Here is an 18,576-nt window from a genome sequence, read left to right as displayed (position 1 = left end):
GGAAGGAGCCAGGCCCAATCCTGGCTGAAAGTTATCCTTGCCCTCCAGAGCAGAAGAACCCATACTACTAAAATTACTGGAGACATGTTTATATCCTGGCTGGCTGCTTTGGGATGAGATGGGAGAATGTGGGACTTCAAAGGCCTCCTGGGAACTTTGGGGAGCCAATAAGATGGAGTATTCCAGTCAATGCAAGCATGAGAACCTGCACTTTCCAGTTCATGTGCCCCAAATGTAACTGTGTTAGTTCCCTGCTCTGTTCTGAAGTTCAGGCACAAACATAACATTAACTACCAAAAGCCAGGAGCTCAGTTTGACACCCTCCCTTAAGTGTTCCCAGTGGTTAGGAAATAAAGAGCTTCTGTCAAATCAGATGTGCCATGGGAGTTCTATGAATGGATTTCACAATTTATTTATTTTTTTCAATTTGCAAAACCAGTTGTAGAGACTTGGATTGGGGCTGCGAGGAGGTTAACCTTCCCCAGCCGACACACATGATTTCCCTGTTGAAAATCACACTGACACACCACAAAGCTGCTATTTAGAAGAACACAGTCAGCACACAGTGTTATGCCTGCAAGTTTTGTCCAATTGAGGCTAATAGCATCTTCAGAGAAATGATTCTCCATGGAAAAAGATAGCAGGGGCAAACCTCTCACACAGTCCTGACCTAGGCACAGGGAGAGGGCTTGCAGCTCCTTCAGACCCTGACCAAAATGGTCATTAGCAAAGGTGGGTGGCACCCTGTGGGGCTTGTAGGGTGAAATACAGGAAGGTCAGCAGTAGATAGAGCCAGAGCCAATGGCTGGCAGCATGGGCATAGCCTGGGGGGCAGGGGGGCAGCTGCCCCCTTAAATAAATCAATAAATCAATAAAAAAACTAACTGTGATTCTGCCTGCCCCTCTCCCCCCCAACAGCAAAAATCCTGGCTACACCCATGGCTGGCAGAGCTCATCTTCCTCTTTCCATCTTCTGGGTGGCAACAATGAGCAGGGCCTTTTTAGCTATAGCACCTCACCGCTACACCACTCTTCTCCCTCCTCCCTTCATTCACCAAATCCCATCCCTAATTATCTTTAGAATGAGACTGAAAGCATTCTCCTCAGCTCCTAATGCAGTTTAATTTTCCTGCCGTGTCTTTTTGCCAGATTTAATTTTTGACTTTGTTCTAAGAACTTTCATTTTATCCTTTCATAGTGATGTTTACCTTGACATCTGCCTCATGAATCAGTATGATTAATAGGCAGGTGCTGTATTCTATTAACCATAGACTTGTGTTTTAAGAATTTTGTCCTGAGCAGGACCCAGTAGCTGAAGAGAGAGGGGGCAAGAGGAAAATAATAGAAGCAGTAAACATTTTTTTAATTCAAATACCGTAAATACTGAGAATGTGATTGGATGTCCTGAATAAGAATCTCCTTAAAAATCATTAGAATCTCTTTCTGGTGGATAAAGGAGTAAATAGAAAAGGAGGGAATACATATTTCCAATAGATACATAAATAAATGAGGCAGAAGTTAAGAATAGCAAGGTAACTGTATTTGAACCAGAAGCATAGGGGACTCTTACTAATCCACAGTCCCATTTCCTGCTGCCCTGAGGGTGTTCCCACCCTAATACTGACCTGAGAACATGACCACTTAGCTTAAGAGACAGGCTTGGTAGAATGGCTGCCAGCCATCAGCTAAAATACTTACTTGTCAGCATCTCCTTTGTCCAGAAAATACTTTGACATACTACACTGCAACAGCTTCAGTGGGGATATTTTTATACAATGATTTGATAGCTGATGTGTGATATTTCCTTTTACCTGCCCTCACTTCTTTCCTTCCTAGACGTTGTCCAGAGCTGAAAGCATTCACCAGTTAATCCATATGATTAAATGACAGACTTGATAATCACAGCCATTTAAATATTAAAAGGTGAATTTTAAATCAGGCTTCAATAGGACTTCTTCTGTCTATGTGCGAGGGATTAGGATGGAAGGCGTTGTTGTAAACAATTGATCACATTTACTCATTCAGAGAATGACTTGCCAGACAATCATTTGCCAGGCAATGAATGACTTGCCTGTGGAACTATTTCCATCAAAGATCTTGAGATGATATCACGTTCACTGAAATGCTGTATCAAATTTTTCAAATAATAAGTCAAAATCAGGACTATTAATTGACCCAGATCCTTCATTTGGGTGACACCTCTGGTATTCTGTTTGTCTTCACCTTGCAATTCTCCCTGCTTTCTCCCCCAATGCCCAATGACAATGATGTTTGTTCCCCCCAATGACAATGATGTCCCCCCCAATGACAGTGATGTTAACAATCTCTCAAAATAGTAGCTGCGCCAACGAGAATCTACATTTCCACCATTCGCATGCCATGAAAACTTAAATGCTGCTATTTTCCACAGCACATCAAAGGAATGGAGCAGCTTTGGGGATAATATGGATTAACATAAACTCCCTCAGATCACGTGCCTTGCTGGGCATGCAAAGTGGGATTCCATAATCAGATTTCAGTTGGGCTTGCTCTCAGAGAGAGGGTGCTGAGTTCCATTGTATAGAAATGGATACTGTATTGGGCAACAGCGTGTAGATGTGTTGACTGAGCAGTTGACTGGGGAAATCTCTCCTGTAGGGCCTAGATATCCAGCAAATTTATACCTATTGTATAATATCTGAGGTGGCTTCCTCCAAAGAATCCTGGGAGCTGTAGGTTGGTATGGATGCTGGGGAGCCTCTCTCAGAGTTCCCCAGCCCCCCTCATAAAACTACAACTCCCAGCATCCCCTGGAGAGGTGGAATGACCAAGTGGTTTTGTCTGCAGGGTAGATGATCACATGCCCCTTGTCTTCTTTCTAGATAGTTCAACAGCAACTTTGTTTTCAACCTCAAGAGAGGGAGGCCATATTTTCAGGTGATGGGGAGGACATGCTTCCATAGAGCTTGCCCATCATCTGTCTGGGTCTGTGTTTCTCCAGCTGTTGGGAAAGCATCCCAAGGTGGATGTTGGCAGTTGCTGGGGGGACACAACTCTGTCTTCACTGATTCTCCCCTATCCCATATTTTATGTCTGCCTTGCCTGGGCCTGAAGGCAGAACGTTGGCTGGCACTTTCTCCGTGCAACCCAATCAGTGTAACACAAGTGGCTGTGTGCTGTATTAGCTGGGAAAGAGAAGACATTTTGCATGAGGTCAGAGAGACAAGCGTGCCTTGGCTGTTCTCACTTTCCCTGCCTGGCAAGCAGCACAGTGAGCTCTCTTGGGCCATCTGGAAGTGTCTTCACCAAATGCATTTCTTGCCTTTCAAGTGCTTCTGACATGGGCCATGTCATCAGTCCCTATGCCCCTTCCTCCCCTTCTGGTCTACGGCACACCATACAATCTCCATATACTCAGATACTGTATGTGTATCCACGTGCACATGATTTTCATGGGTGGGCAGTGGTGGAGCAGCAGCACACTCGCTACACTTTGGGTGGGCATGCAAAGTTTCAGTTCAGAGAAATCCTGTTTTTTCCTGTTTGCAGCCAAAGAGCAGTGCTGGTTGGTAGCCCTTTGACAATCTTGAAGCCACCTCCCCTTCCCTTGGAGAAGTTATCTAAAACATTTAGTGTTATTTTTATACTACTAATAATAGGTCAGAAAAATGCTTAATCAGACAAACAGACAAAGCACTTCAGGGCGGGGGGAAACAATTAGAAAGACAGACTGCTGTCCCAATGGAAGAGTGGCAAAGAGGAGAAGAAAGAAATCAGCCTTGGATGAAGCAAGTCTGTGTTATCAAAGAGCCATGTTGGAAGAAAGGTAAGTTCACGCCATGGAAGAAAATAACCCAAAGTGACTTCTGCGCACAGGGAGCTTGAATGCAGCCACTGAAACTTCATTTATCTGCTATCTGTTAATCGCTTTGAGATATTTTCATGGGAGGCAATTCATAAATTAAATAAATGAATCCATAAATTAAATGCATAAATCTGAACTAATATTTTAGAAATATTTGGAAATGGCATTTCCACACCATCGAATGGGGTGGTTGGACTAGATGACCCATATCTTTCAAATCCATTATTTTGATGGAACAATCCCACATTGGTTATGGGTACTGTATATTGTTCAATACTGGATATTGTTAAGTGGGATATTGGCAAGTTTTATTCAAATATGTACTATGTATATTGCAGTGATATATAATGTCTCCGAGCACAATTCAAACGGCCTCGGCCCAGTATACCTGAAGGAGTGTCTCCACCCCCATCGTTCTGCCCGGACACTGAGGTCCAGCACCGAGGACCTTCTGGCGGTTCCCTCACTGCAAGAAGTGAGGTTTACAGGGAAGCAGACAGAGAGCCTTCTTGGTAGTGGCCCCTTCCCTGTGGAACGCCCTCCCTTCAGATGTCGAGGAAATAAACAACCATCCGACTTTTAGAAGACATCTGAAGGCATCCCCATTTAGGGAAGTTTTTAATGCTTGATGTTTTATTCTGTTTTTAATGTTCTGTTGAAAGCCACCCAGAGTGGCTGTTATTATTGTTGTTGTTTTAATATTATAATATTTATAATTATATTTATAATTTTATTACTGTACTATTATTGTATTTATTTATTTTCTGTAAACCACTTTGAGTGCAATGTCTTTGTGGTAAAGACAGCATGCAAACAAACTGGCTGTAAGGTTTGTGCTACTGCAGTTGAAGTGTACTGGGTAAGTAACAGAGGAACTATCCAACTCTGCTCAGTTGCCTGATTAAACCAGCCTTGACTTCACAAACTCCAGGGTAAAGGAATGTTTCCACAATCCTCCTCAATGGCCTCTCCAAAGTCAATGAAACATCCTTCTTCCTCACCGCAGCAAACCCCTTCCATGACTGGGGCTGCAGAGCTGGGAGTCTCTGTGGTTAGAATTGAACTGAAATGAATTTTCGTTAAAGTATGTCCTATTGATATCCGTTCAATAAGAAGGTCCAAACAGACATGCTATGAGAGAATGGTGATTGGCTCTTCTGACCTTCTCAATTGGAAGGAGCTCCCATTCTGAACGGAGCAGTGTCACTGCAGGGAGGTGGAGGGATATACTTAATCCTTTCCCTAAAAAAAGAGTCAGAAACAATGCAGTCTTTCCTCCCAGCAGGGCTAATATCAGCTTTCAATCCTTGTGTGCATGATCTTGAATGGGGAAACGCTGCAAGCAGAATTGGCTTAAAATACCCGCACCTCCCAGAAATCTTGTTCCAGTCTAAATCAGAGAGCCCCACAATGGCTTTATTTTTTATTTATTTTTAAATGAGGAGATCTACTCAACATCGTGTTCGTTTTGGTCCTTAGTTCCAGGTCCTTCTCTTACTTTGGTCCTTCTCAGGCCTACAACTCTATTAAATGAGTTAAACCAACAAGGTAAGCGTAACCTGGAATTTAGGAACTGGGATTGCATAAATCCTTCTGCTTTTGCTTTTGCTCCTCACTTCTCTCCCCACGTCTCATCCCTCCATGAGGAGCACCAGCAGGCTGTGTTCATTGCCCAAAATGTCAGCGAGTCCCTGTCCTTCCAGTTAGAGGTGAATTGTTACTCTGAAAATATTTCATCCTTAATGCCTGCTGCATGAGCCGGAGCATGCATCTCCGTGGGGTTATGCTCTTTCTAATTTATCTGCTGTCCCAGTGTCCAGGTCAGATGTCTCCATTGCTCTCCACCCCCTGCCCTCCTCTCAGTTTTCAGAGACACTCCGTCTCCACTTACGCTCTCTCTCTTTTCTTTTCTCTCCCATCAGCAGAACATTACTCAGCCGATTGATAAATGAGGTCAGAAGTGGCCTGACAGCCATGTTGAATTTGGAAGCCTAATCTAGGCAGAAACTTGAAAATTGGGGGGCATGCTTCTCAAATGATCTTCAACTCAATGGGATGACAGTCCGTCATGTGCCAGTGCTCCCCTGCCCCACTCCCCTATTTTAAGAATGGGGCCATGTTGCTTAAAGGGCTGAAAAGTACCAAATCAAGAATCATGCAAGTGGGATTACTGTGTGTGCCCACAACAGTTTTATGTACATACGGTTTTTAAATGTCTCTGGGTTTGATATTATTCGAGACAGTGAGATCCAGCACTTAAGAATTTAGCTGTTGATATATGTGTGTTAATACACATTAGACATGCTGCCTTAATCAGGTGTGTTTTTAATTTGCGAGTAGAAATCCGGAAGTGGTTCTGGAGCCATTGTAAAACTGGAAAAACTGGGAGGGGGATGTCATCAGAAAGGTAGGATGATTAAGAAACCAAACATTGTGCATTTAATACGCCTAATGCCCCTAAATAGAGACATATCCGTTCATTTGAATAGTCTGTATGGGTCTTGTCACGCCATCTTAAAGAAGATATAATGAAACTTTTTTTAAGTACTAAAAAGAGGAATGAAAATGAGTAGTGACAGTGAAAGGGGTTCCTTATGGTGGGAGATTTAAAAGGCTTATAGCGCAGTCCACAAATCAATTAAGACAGACTTTAAACTGATGGGAGCCCCACTGTAATTAGTTAAAACTGATTTAAGGCAATTTACATCTGCTCAATTACCTTGTGGACCGATCTTTATTTGTTCATTTTTTAAACTGTGTAAGTCGGTCACGATCCCAAGGCAGTTCACACTCAGTCTTTGATGCTGATGGTCACTGAGATATTGTATATTTTCATTACTGCTACTGTTATTCTTACTATCCACCCTTCACCAGCAGATCTCAGGGTGGGTTACAACAATTTTGAAAATCTGAATTAAAAACAGTTGCAGTGTTACATACATATCTCAGGTGTCAAAGGGCAGTGTAAAGAGGTGCACCTTTAGCATTTACTGTGCGGACAGAATTCCACAACTTGGGGCTGCCACAGAGACTGTTCTCTCCCAAGCCACCCCACGGAAAACTTCTGAGGATGGTGTAAGGACCAAGTGAGTCCCCTCAGGGTGATCTAAAGGAAAGGAAGCGGTCTTTCAGATACTTGACTGCCAAAACCACATAACACCAGTCCTGAAAGACCTACATTGTCTCCCAGTACGTTTCCGAGCACAATTCAAAGTGTTGGTGCTGACCTTTAAAGCCCTAAACAGACTTGTCCCAGTATACCTGAAGGAACATCTCCACCCCCATCATTCAGCCCGGACAGTGAGGTCCACCTTTGAGGGTCTTCTGGCAGTTCCCTCACTGCGAGAAGTGAGGTTACAGAGAACCTGGCAGAGGGCCTTCTCGGTAGTGGCGCCCACCCTATGGAACGCCCTCCCATCAGATGTCAAGGAAATAAACAACTATCTGACTTCTGTTTATGGAAGTTTTTAATGTTTTATGTTTTATTGTATTTTTTAATATTTTGTTGGAAGCCACCCGGAGTGGCTGGGGAAACCCAGCCAGATGGGTGAGGAAATAAATAAATAAATAAATAAATAAATAAATAAATAAATAAATAAATAAATCCCTAAACTGTATAGGGCTTTGAACACTAATTGGGTTTGGAAACAAACCTGGTAACCAATGCAAGGGTTTCAGAATGGGTGTTATATGAGTTCTAAAAGCAACCCAAGCCTGTCATCTTTTCTGTAAGTGCCCACTAAAGGACAAAATCAGAATGTCTCTTGATGTCTGAAAAGACAGCAAAATTAGATATTAAGTATGATGTTGGGCCAAGCCAGAATTCTGGTGAAAGGTGTATAACACTTTCAACCTACCTGATAACTGCATAAGCAAGGAGCAACCCAGTTGCACCATAGATTGCTATATTTAAATACCAGCATTGTCTAGAAGTTGATATTATTCAAATTAGTTACTTCCTGCTGAGAAGAGCTCCTAATCAATAAAGCTTAATCTGATGCCAACAGTTGCTCTGGAAAGGAGAATTTCTCTTGTTTCATATGAAGCCTGATTATGTTTTTTTGGCACAAGAGAAACCAAGGATCTTGCCCATTATCTTTTGACACACTCCTTTCGCATATCAGTTAGAATCAAATTTCTTCCCCAGCTGTTGACAGATAAGGAAAAATGGTCAGATCTTCAAAAGACAGACTTTCTATTAGCAAATAGATGTTAAGGACTATTACATAACCAACCATTTATTCCTTGGAATTATCTAAATCTCATGCTGCTTTTGTTGTGAATGGCTAGCAATGATCATTGTAATGACAATTAATTTTAGTTGACCTACCTCTTGCCATTTGTAATCATTCGTAAGATATGAGTCCCATCATTAAACATTTTATATATTGTAGCTTGCATTTATTTAATGACCTGTGGTCAACATGGAAATAAAACTGGGGAGGACTACACTAAACTGAAAATCAGAACAAGCGAGTGAACACTGGTGATCTTTCCAGAACTGTCCTGTTTCTTGGATATTTCCTCTGTAGCATCTGATTAGGCATAAGCAATTCTATCAATTTTGATTTCACTCAGTTTCACATTTTTCCATTCTTAAATTCAATTCTCCATATTTCTGCATTAGTTTGGGAATTTTTGTTAAGTCCTCATCTAAATTCACCAGCATTTTAATGCAAATTTATCTTGTGTTTGTCCTAACATACATATTTTTGAAAAACAAATTTCCCAAATATAACACATTTTTTGCATGTTAATTTCACTAGTATTTGCATGTTTATGCACACTATATCCTACCTAGGATATATATTTTTGTATGCATTTCTTGGCTGAAGAACTGCCTGGCAAGTGCAAGTGTCAAAGAACGGCTGTGTTTCAGTTCATGTTTGTTTCAAAGAGTGCAAATTTGGTAAGTTTGCCTTTAAATGCTAACAGAATCAAATTTCTCCCATGTTCCTGCGTCTGATTTAAGTAATAGCTGAAGACAAGCTACTGGGATGGAGCCTGGATAGCTCAGTTGGTTAGAGCATAGTGCTGATAACACCAAGGTTGCAGGTTCAATCCCCATATGGGACAGCTGCTTAGGAGGTTGGACTAGGTGATAGGAGGATTCTATGATATACCATAGGCATGATATGTGAATTTTTATATCAAGTTTTCATTACATACGAGTTGCAGTTGATTTATGGAGACATAAGAATGCAGTTGTTTCCCCATGTAGTGACAACAGGGATTCCACCTCCATCAACAGGGACAGTTCTAGGTTTGAGCAACGTGCTTTCTGGTTGGCTCCCTCCTGTGTCAGTGCCCCCTCTGGTGGGTTTACCTGGTGTAGCTGCAACATCAGGTTGCAGTATTGCAGCAAACAGTGTTGGGCAGCTGGGTCTCTGAATTGCCCTTTTAATTTCCCATAATTCCCCAGAGTGACACTGCTTCAGAGGCATTGTGGGAAATGCAGATGGTGGCTCCAAGACCCAACTGCCAGGCACTAACTGAAGCACAGTTCTGGAAAGCAACTTGTTTAAAGGGCACCCCAGGGCAAACATCTGTATTGAGCTCTGCTGGTGCCCAGGCTAAGGATGTTGGATGCTGGCGCTGGGTCTGTCTGGCAACAGGCAGTACAGGTTGCTTCAAAGGAGATGGGAGGGAGAAATGACTCACTTACGGGTTACATCATCTCTTAACAGATTCCAGCAATTCCAAGGAACATTATTTCAGACCTGCCTAACTCTTTATCATATCCGGCAAGAACCAGTGATGACAACAGACAAATATAAAAAGGAAGGGTAGCTAAATGGTTAGGTTAGACTGCAAAAGCAGCCCTGTAATGATAGCAGGAATCAAAGTGTTGCAGGAGTAAGTGCTCTGTGCATGGGGGAACTCTAGCAGAGGAATGAAACCCAGGGCAGTTGCAAGTTGCGCAATTGTTGTAGTAAGAATTGCTGTGTTAAGTAAAGTTTGTTTGTTCCATGCTACAGACTTTGCAAACTGAAAGTGAAACTATGATACAAAACAAAACTCCAGGAAATGTTGCAGAGAACCGGTAAAGATTATTTGATTTGTACTAAGAGTGGACCAGGTAAGAAAGATGGGCGACTTCATCATGCAGCACTGATTCTTCATGTGGCAGAGGACAGATGCAAAGAAGTACCGTATTTTTTGCTCTATAAGACTCACTTTTCCCTCCTAAAAAGTAAGGGGAAATGTGTGTGCGTCTTATGGAGCGAATGCAGGCTGCGCAACTATCACAGAAGCCAGAACAGCAAGAGGGATTGCTGCTTTCACTGCGCAGCGATCCCTCTTGCTGTTCTGGCTTCTGAGATACATAATATTTTTTTTCTTGTTTTCCTCCTCCAAAAACTAGGTGCGTCTTGTGGTCCGGTGTGTCTTATAGAGCGAAAAATACGGTATTTTAATATTTTCTAGTTTGTTAACAATGCAGATGGTATAGGGGAAATCAAGTTTCAGTTGATAAGTTTGAAGCTATGCATTCTTCACTTAAACTCAGATAGAAGGAGGATTTATATAGTCCCATAAGTGACTGATTTAAGGCTGTTGGCATGATCATGAGAATGTGGGGTGCTGTGTCAATTACATATTAAAGATCACATAGCAAGAGGCATAAACTTTGACACTGATTGCTTGAGAGTCATGTTACTGAGAGGCCTTCTGCATGCTGCTGGCCTCAGCTTCCAGCTCAAGCAACTCAACTCTGAAACTAGATGTGGCCTCCGACAACTGAGCCTGACCATGTCACATGTTCAATTCATGACCCACCAAGCCAAATGCAGTCTAGCCACAGGGCTGGTTGAGAAATTCAGTTTCTATGAATTCCAGTATGAACTGACTAGATCTGGGCTAATGTGCAGAGCAGCCAATAACTATCCTTTGGATTTTGCTCTTTGTTGAATTTTGCAATACACTTTTTGGCTCAATTTTTTTTACCAGAATTCATTGATTTTAGAATAAAATAAAATTCATTTATTTTAGGATAAAATACATTTAGAAATGTGTAAATTGAAATAAAATACATAATTAAACTGGCATTTTTATGCAGAGATTTAAAAAATGAATTGCAAAACCAGAATAAGATAGACTTATGAATGAGCACATGCAAAATTTGCATGGGGTAGAAATAGACTGGCCTCTTCCTTCCTTCCTACCAGTTAACTACTAGGGCCTTTGAAGCCTGGTGATAAATCCCTCTTCTCCATTTTTTAAATCCTAGGCAATCAATCTCTTGGTGTTCTGCTTGTGGGTCAGAACCTGGAAAGCCCATATAAACCTTTACTAATTTCTGGCTCATCGGTACTTGCCTTCCTCCACCAACTCCGTCTGCATCAAGACTGTCCAGTCCTCCATAGGTTTTTCATGCAATTTAAAACTCACAAGTCATGCTGATGAAAACATTTCAGTGGTGCAGCATTTATAAAGAAGAAAAAGAATAAGCTTCCCCCAAATCAAGAAGGGTGGGGTAGAGAGATCTACCCATTGATGCTCAGGGCATCTGCTGAAAGATCTGAATGGATTTGACCCAGTTCCAAAAAGTTATGATCTTGCAGACAGGCAGACAAAGAGATGTGGAGGGGAGGGCCCTGTTTTGCTCTGCCAATTCACAGGGAAGGCTGGCTCCAGCAGCCCTGTGCAGATGCTTAAGCATTTAAAAGGCCAAGACAACCTGCTACAGCCATTTTGTGCAACATCAAATTTTTACTCCTCTATTGGCAGCTCTCTTCTCATAAAGTAGTTAATTTCCCTTCCCCTTATGCCTGCCAGTTTAAAATGATCGGGTGTTAATGGTACAGGCCAAAGCACATTTTTTAATTTTCCAAATTGTGCCTGCTCTCCCCTCTCTTCCCAGCCATTATTCCTGACCAAAGCCCAGCATGAGGTTGTTTGCGTTGATGTATTTTTAATCCCATCCTCCTCGTTTCCCCAGTTTCACATGGCAGCCGACCACATTAGCCTGTGTAAAAGCTTTTCCTCTGGATTGCTGGCAGCCAGACTTCCAAGCCCAGCTTGCAGTTTTCCCCCAGAGTGGCTGGATTGATTGGCTACAGGCAGAATGGGCACGGTTCTCCACTGCTTGGACTGAAACGGAACCATCTGTTACACCTCTAGTTAAAAGTACATAAAGTTGAGCATTTGCGTGTAGACAATACCACCCCTGATACACTCCCCACCGCACATCTCACTCGCACTTTGGCAGAATCTCACACCATGATGGGGCCCAGTACAGGAAATCCGGCACTTCAGCTCTGCTGGAATGAGGCAGAGCAGAGACTCCAGTGCATAAATCAAGCCTTGCTTGTTTCATTACGATCCTTGCCGCTGACAGGCCCACTGAATAGGGGGTGGGGGTGGGTTTGGTATCAGTTGAGTGGAGCACATTGATTGGTTGAACTCTGCGCCATGGCACTTAGCCAATCACAGTTGTATTCCCAGGTTGGTTTTGGATGCATAAATGGAGCCATGTTGAAGCATTCGTTCAACTTTCATTTGTGTTGCTTAGATTGGCCCTATATCTGTTCCTGAGAGCCACTATGCAGGTCTTGTTTATTAAATAATTGTTCAATAACTATCTAAACTTATCTTTTAAGTTCCACTGAAAAAGATTAAGAAAGTGCTAAAAACTCTCTCATTGAAATCAATTGGACTTCTTTGCCAGGGTAATGCCCACTGGTTTTTTAAGGCGAAAAAACAGGTGCTCCTGGGATCATCTAGATGAGTAGCATTTCAATAGTGGCTCATATTCCTATGGTATGTCTTGGATCACATAGGTGCTATCCATCTTTGTTCAGTCTTAGTTATGCTAGTTTCAACAAGACTGCAAGTTACTTTTATGTCAATAAATGATTGGGCACTGTTGTCTATACGCTGCACAATTATTGTTTTCTTAAATCAACGCCTAGCAGAAAAGTAACCCAAATTCTGAATGAAGAACTGCTCAGTTATAATCAGTCTAAATAATGTCAATAAATTACATCATTTAACTACAGGTGTCACTAAAAAAATGTACATGTACGTGCTTAGTTTTCATAATTTATTCTGTTTCAGACAACCATTTGGAAGAATGAAAGGTGTGGGTCACTGGAGCTTTGCCTTGGGACTACTGGAAATCCTACTGAGCCCCAGCCTTGGCTTCAGAGGCACTGCCTTCACATTCTCAAGGCTCTCTTTGACCCAGTCAGGAGATTTGTATTAATTTGCTTGACGTGAAACATTTTAAAATCAAATTGGTTTCAATGGGAGAGATTTAAATGAGTGCTTAAATCTATGAGATGAGGCAAAGAATCTTGTACTCCAGGTCCAGAGATCACTGCCATATACTGGCAAAATGGTTCCTGAATTCTATACATCAGCCTCCAACTGTGGCCTTACAGATGTTTTGGACTAGAATCCCCACAAGCCCTAGGCAGCATGGCCTCTTTTTGGGCAGGGATGATGCCCAAAACATCTGGAGGGCATCACATTGAGGAAGACTGCTGTACATGCCCAAGCCAGGAAGGAGAACAATTAAATTCAATGGAAACAAAATATAAAAACAATGAGAAAATGACAGACACATGCCATCCACCCATGGAGTCAGCCAATGAGTTCGTGACAATTGGGACATGCCCTCTGCAGAACCCCTGCATCTCCACACACACACACACACGGCACAGTGATGCCAGAGTACTGGAGAGCCAGTGTGGTGTAGTGGTTAAGAGCGGTAGTCTCGTAATCTGGAGAACCGGGTTCGAGTCTCCGCTCCTCCACATGCAACTGCTGGGTGACCTTGGGCCAGTCACACTTCTCTGAAGTCTCTCAGCCCCACTCACCTCACAGAGTGTTTGTTGTGGGGGAGGAAGGGAAAGGAGAATGTTAGCCGCTTTGAGACTCCTTAAAGGGAGTGAAAGGCGGGATATCAAATCCAAACTCTTCTTCTTCTTCTTCTACTCCCTCAGCCCCAGTTGCACAGCTAGCAACAACCCCAGTGCTGTCGGTCCCCAGGCATTGTGATGGCCTTGTGCTCTTCACAACCACTGTTTCAGAGAACAAGATGAAAAAGCAAGGCAAGAGAAGACATATAACACGGTGCCCACATAGCACCCCAGACCCACAAAGACAACAGGCACATGCACACAGCCCTCTCTGGGATAAGGGTTGAAGACATATCATCTAGGGACTAGAAAGCATGAACAGAGCATGAAAACCTCATCCCCAGAAATCAGACCCATACCCACCATGTCAGCAAATCAACACCAGTAATAAACCTGGAGGGAATCCACATAGAGAAGGAGGAAGTGCTAGGCTGTAAGCTAGAGGCCTGCCTCTTCAAGGCCAACATCCCAATGAATGATCTAGACCTCCAGGCATAAAAGGTCCCAGTCCTGTCCCAGACACTCTTAGAACAAAATGCTCACTAGGGAGCTGTCCTTGGTGCTGATTACCCTTGCTCTATTGTGCGCTGTGGTTTCCTCATTGGGACTAACCCCTGAGCCAATCAGGAGGAGTACTGCATGGGCCAACCCACCCTTTTGGCCCACCCCTGGCAACCCATGTGACCAATCTACCCCCCCCCACTGTTTTTTTGTCTGAAAGTGCAACCCTACTAGGTAGCATGGCAGCTGGACTATCAGGGTTCCTTCCAACTCTACAATGCAAGAGCAAATAATAGTGTAGGGAAGCAATAAGAACCTTCTTCTTTGTTCAGGAGTTGCAGAAGTCCTCATAGGTTTGAAACCATCTCTGTGAGCACAGATCGTTTTTGAGGCATTGATATAATACCATCAGCCCCCAATTCCCTCTTTGAATATGAGCTTTTATCTCCCGGTGCTATACAACACACATCTGCCCAGCTAGGCCACGAACCCAACCAATGTGTGAGTCCAAGGCTAATTGCTTTCTTGTGGATGCTGACACATGTTCCCCCCCGTGATTGCTCTACTATTGTATCTGAGTGACAGCTACACACACTGGCCCAGGAACCTACAGTAGGATTTCAATCTCACCTTTTTGCTCTCCAAACACTGTGATTTCTTTGAGCCGCTTTGCTTTGGTTTCATATGTGCTGCTATAGGTCACAGGGAGGGGAGGTCATGGGCTTGAATTTAAGTAAGCCTCAATGGCACTTGCTTCTTTCTCTTTCCATTGTGTCCTAGACAGCTCATCCCTTTCTCTCGAATAAAGTCACCGTTCAAGCTTTACACACACGTTTTTCCATTTGCACTCTGTACATTTACCAAAGAGGATAGAATTTTATTACAGTTCCTGGAGTTTTGTCCGGTCATTCCTTGTTCTTATGCCAGCTGCTATGCCAGTGGGCTCCATTTCTGATTGGGACTCTTCGTCTGCTGCTGTTTACAGCTCCATTTTTCCCCCTGACGTGTTCAGTGCTTTCTGTTATATGTTCTGTGCTATTGCTTGCAGCAGGCATGTATATCTGACATATGTCCCTGGCTTAGTTCTGTTTTAGGAGACTTGTATGACATATTCAGATGGTACAGGATGCATATTTACAGTGTGATCTAGCAGACAGCATTTTGGATATGGACCCAAAAACCTAAGCTATGAATTCATAAGAAAGTCTTGGGCAAGCATTATGCCACCATCTCAGTTCCACCGTGGTAAAACAGAATTATCTTCATCAAAGGGTTGTAAAAAGAAAGAAGAATATCCTTATACAGTGGTACCTCAGGTTAAGTACTTAATTCTTTCTGGAGGTCCGTACTTAACCTGAAACTGTTCTTAACCTGAGATACCACTTTAGCTAATGGGGCCTCCTGCTGCCGCCGCACTGCCAGAGCCCGATTTCTGTTCTTATCCTGAAGCAAAGTTCTTAACCTGAAGCACTATTTCTGGGTTAGCGGAGTGTGTAACCTGAAGCGTATGTAACCTGAGGTACCACTGTATGGTAAAAGCATAATAGATGTGATATTTCTCTTTAAACTGAAAAATATGTTTTCCACTTCTGGTACCTGGAAATAAATGTGCAGATATCAGCCGAGCATTGTGGGATCTGCTTCCTATGGATAGTCTTTAACTGATGGACATTGGACCTGTGTGATTTGCATGGAACTGCATTACAACAAGATTGCAGACTTCCTTTGCAGTGCTGTGAACACTCAGGACTACTATCCCTAGTGAATTATTACCTGGCTGCCCTGTTTAACCAGTTGCACTTCAGAACTCTGACAGATAGTGACATGCATTTGTTTTTCCTGCTACCATACAGGTGGGAGTATGATGAATGTGCCCTGCAGATAAGACCTAAGTTTTCCAAATGCATTAAGCATTAGCTTAGGCCATGTCTGCAAGTGCATACATGTTCTCCCCCAACTCTCTTGCAGCAGGAAGTGGGAGGACCGATTATGGAGTGAGCAGACTTGAAGCTTGTGCGATCAATTTTTATTTTTAGTAGAACTCCAAGATCAACTGACCACAGCCTGTTGCAAAAGACATATACTCTTAGCATTAAGTAATTATGAGCCCAGGAATTTGTTTTGACAATCAGAACTGAACGGAGCTCACAGTCCTTCCACACAAAATTCCACCCCTGGTTAGCCTAAGCTTTCTTTATTTCAGCACTATAATTTTGGGCAGCAGAGGGGTTGCTGCTATTGTTAAACAATGGGACATCAGCCAGCTCCCTGGTGATCACCCTGATCTGCCAGTAGCTTCATATCAACTTTCTTCACACCCCTGTACCTGGTGGGTTGGCAGAAGATGACCCTGGCCGTAGCATCAACCATATGCACCAGGGTACCATCACCATTTCAGTGAGCCTACCAAGCTATTATTTAGACATTCCAACTCAGACCTGCAGGTAATGTGTACCGTATGGAGTGCTGAAAAGGACAGGTATTTATTTCATTTGGTAGACTGAACTTCGACCCATCATCCCTGGCCACTGGTCATGCTTGTTAGAGGTGATGGGAGTTGTAGTTCAACAACATCTGGAGGACCAAAGGTCCCTCACTCCTGCCTTAATTTGCCTAGGTGTGATGGCCTGGGATTTGGATTTGGATGCTGAACCTGAGGAATCCCAGCCTGCACAGGATTCCCCGCCTCCAGAACCAGCCAAGCCGGGGCTGGGGCATGAGCCTGAAGGGTCCTCACCTGTGCTGGAGCCTCAGGTGCAGGCACCAGCTGAGTCTGCTCTGGCTCCTGAAGTGATGGAGGACCCATTGCCTGCAGGTGCTCCACTCTCAGCCCCATCAGGGGAAGCTGAGGTTGCCTCTGGGTCCGGTAACCCTCCAGCTTCTCCTGAGCTGCAGAGGCTCAGGGCAGAGAGGCGGAGGGAACTAAGTTCCCGCAGGAGGAGTGCTTGCCTCCAGGCCAGGAGAGGCGAGTCACCTGAGGATCGGGGCCACCCTGTGCCTCGGGGCAGATAAAAGCCAGCCAGCCTCAGTCCCAAGTTGTGGGAGCAACTTTGTTGGTTGTCAGTTGCTGCCTGAACCCTGTCCTGCTATCCTGCCGGAGCTCCTGACCTCACCCGACTACCTGCCCTGCATCCAGCTTCAACTCTTACGGACTGCCTCCATACTGCACCTTTGACCTCGGACTGGACTCGGACCTCGCCTCTCGGTTAGCCTACGGGACCAGCACACTAGTCCTTTTTGGACCTGCTCTTTTGTTATCTGTGTCACCATGTGGCATGGTAGCATAAAGAGCTGTGCAATCTTTTTTTTTTAAAAAAGGTAACTTTAAGATTTCTCTTCCCATCCAAGGATCACTCTTGAGCACCAAAATAATCAAGGGAAAGAGCAGCAGAGATAGTCATCTGCACCAGCAGAGATTTTAATTATAAGGCATCCGTAAATCTATACTATGCTGCACATGCCCTTATTTATCAGCATGGCTCTTTTTCTGACCCATGCTAGCTTTGGCCAGTGCAGTCACGAGCCATTTTTAATAGGAACATTCACTTAAGAATAGCTAACTGTACAGCTCCTGGCTGTGGGGAAGCAGCATTTTATTAAATGCTTCACACAGATTTTTTTTCCCTTTGCATAATAAAGATGAATATATTATATCCTCCTCCTCTCCAAGAGTCAAACAATAATAGGAATGTAAAATAAAAACACCCACCCAACCACAAACAAACAAACAAACAAACAAACAAACAATAAAGTGAAGCATAAATAGAACATAATGGCTGTAGTGGTGAACTGAACTGACGATATAACATCTGTCTTGTGAACGTAAGCATGAGTTCCTGCAAAGAAGAATGTTTATTAGCCTAACTTTTCTCCTTTACCCCCACAGAAAACAATCAGGATTGGTACCCTAACGAGTCTGTTTTTGAGTACAAAGGATGACTTGCAAAGTATTTCTGTAGAACCCATTCCATTTCCCATTATCTTAATTTGCTGAGTCATTGTCACAGGCAGTTGCCAGCTTTTTCTTTTCTTTTTTGCCTGTCTCCCAGTGTTTGGATCCTTGCTACAGCCCGCACATCAGTAGCGAGGAACCTTGGGCCATCCAGATGTCCTTGAACTCCTATTCCCATCAGACCTATCCAGCATGCCCAATAGTCAGGGATGATGGGAGCTGTAGTCCAGCATTGTTTTGGAAAGCCAGACTTTCTCCACTCTACCATACATATAACTTTTAGTATGGCCTGTGGGCAGTAAATTACCCAGAATGCATAGGGCTGTTGTGCTGGAAGATGTCATATGCAGAGAAGAAACAGTGTGTAAGTAGCAGATGAGATGTCAGACTAGGACAGGGGAGACCCAGGTTCAAAC

At 43.4% G+C, this 18,576-nt stretch overlaps 1 long non-coding RNA gene across 1 annotated transcript in view; it reads right to left on the bottom strand.

The window, feature by feature from the left end:
* Nucleotides 1-18,576, bottom strand: part of LOC128414313 (uncharacterized) — a 66,871-nt gene that overhangs the window by 21,442 nt on the left and 26,853 nt on the right. The gene's annotated exons all lie outside the window — the stretch shown is intronic.

The sequence above is a fragment of the Podarcis raffonei genome, chromosome 5, assembly GCF_027172205.1.
Source record: "Podarcis raffonei isolate rPodRaf1 chromosome 5, rPodRaf1.pri, whole genome shotgun sequence".
In the NCBI taxonomy this organism is placed as follows: domain Eukaryota; kingdom Metazoa; phylum Chordata; class Lepidosauria; order Squamata; family Lacertidae; genus Podarcis; species Podarcis raffonei.
The sequence above is the reverse complement of the archived record's forward strand: the minus strand, read 5'-3'. Positions and strand labels throughout refer to the sequence as shown.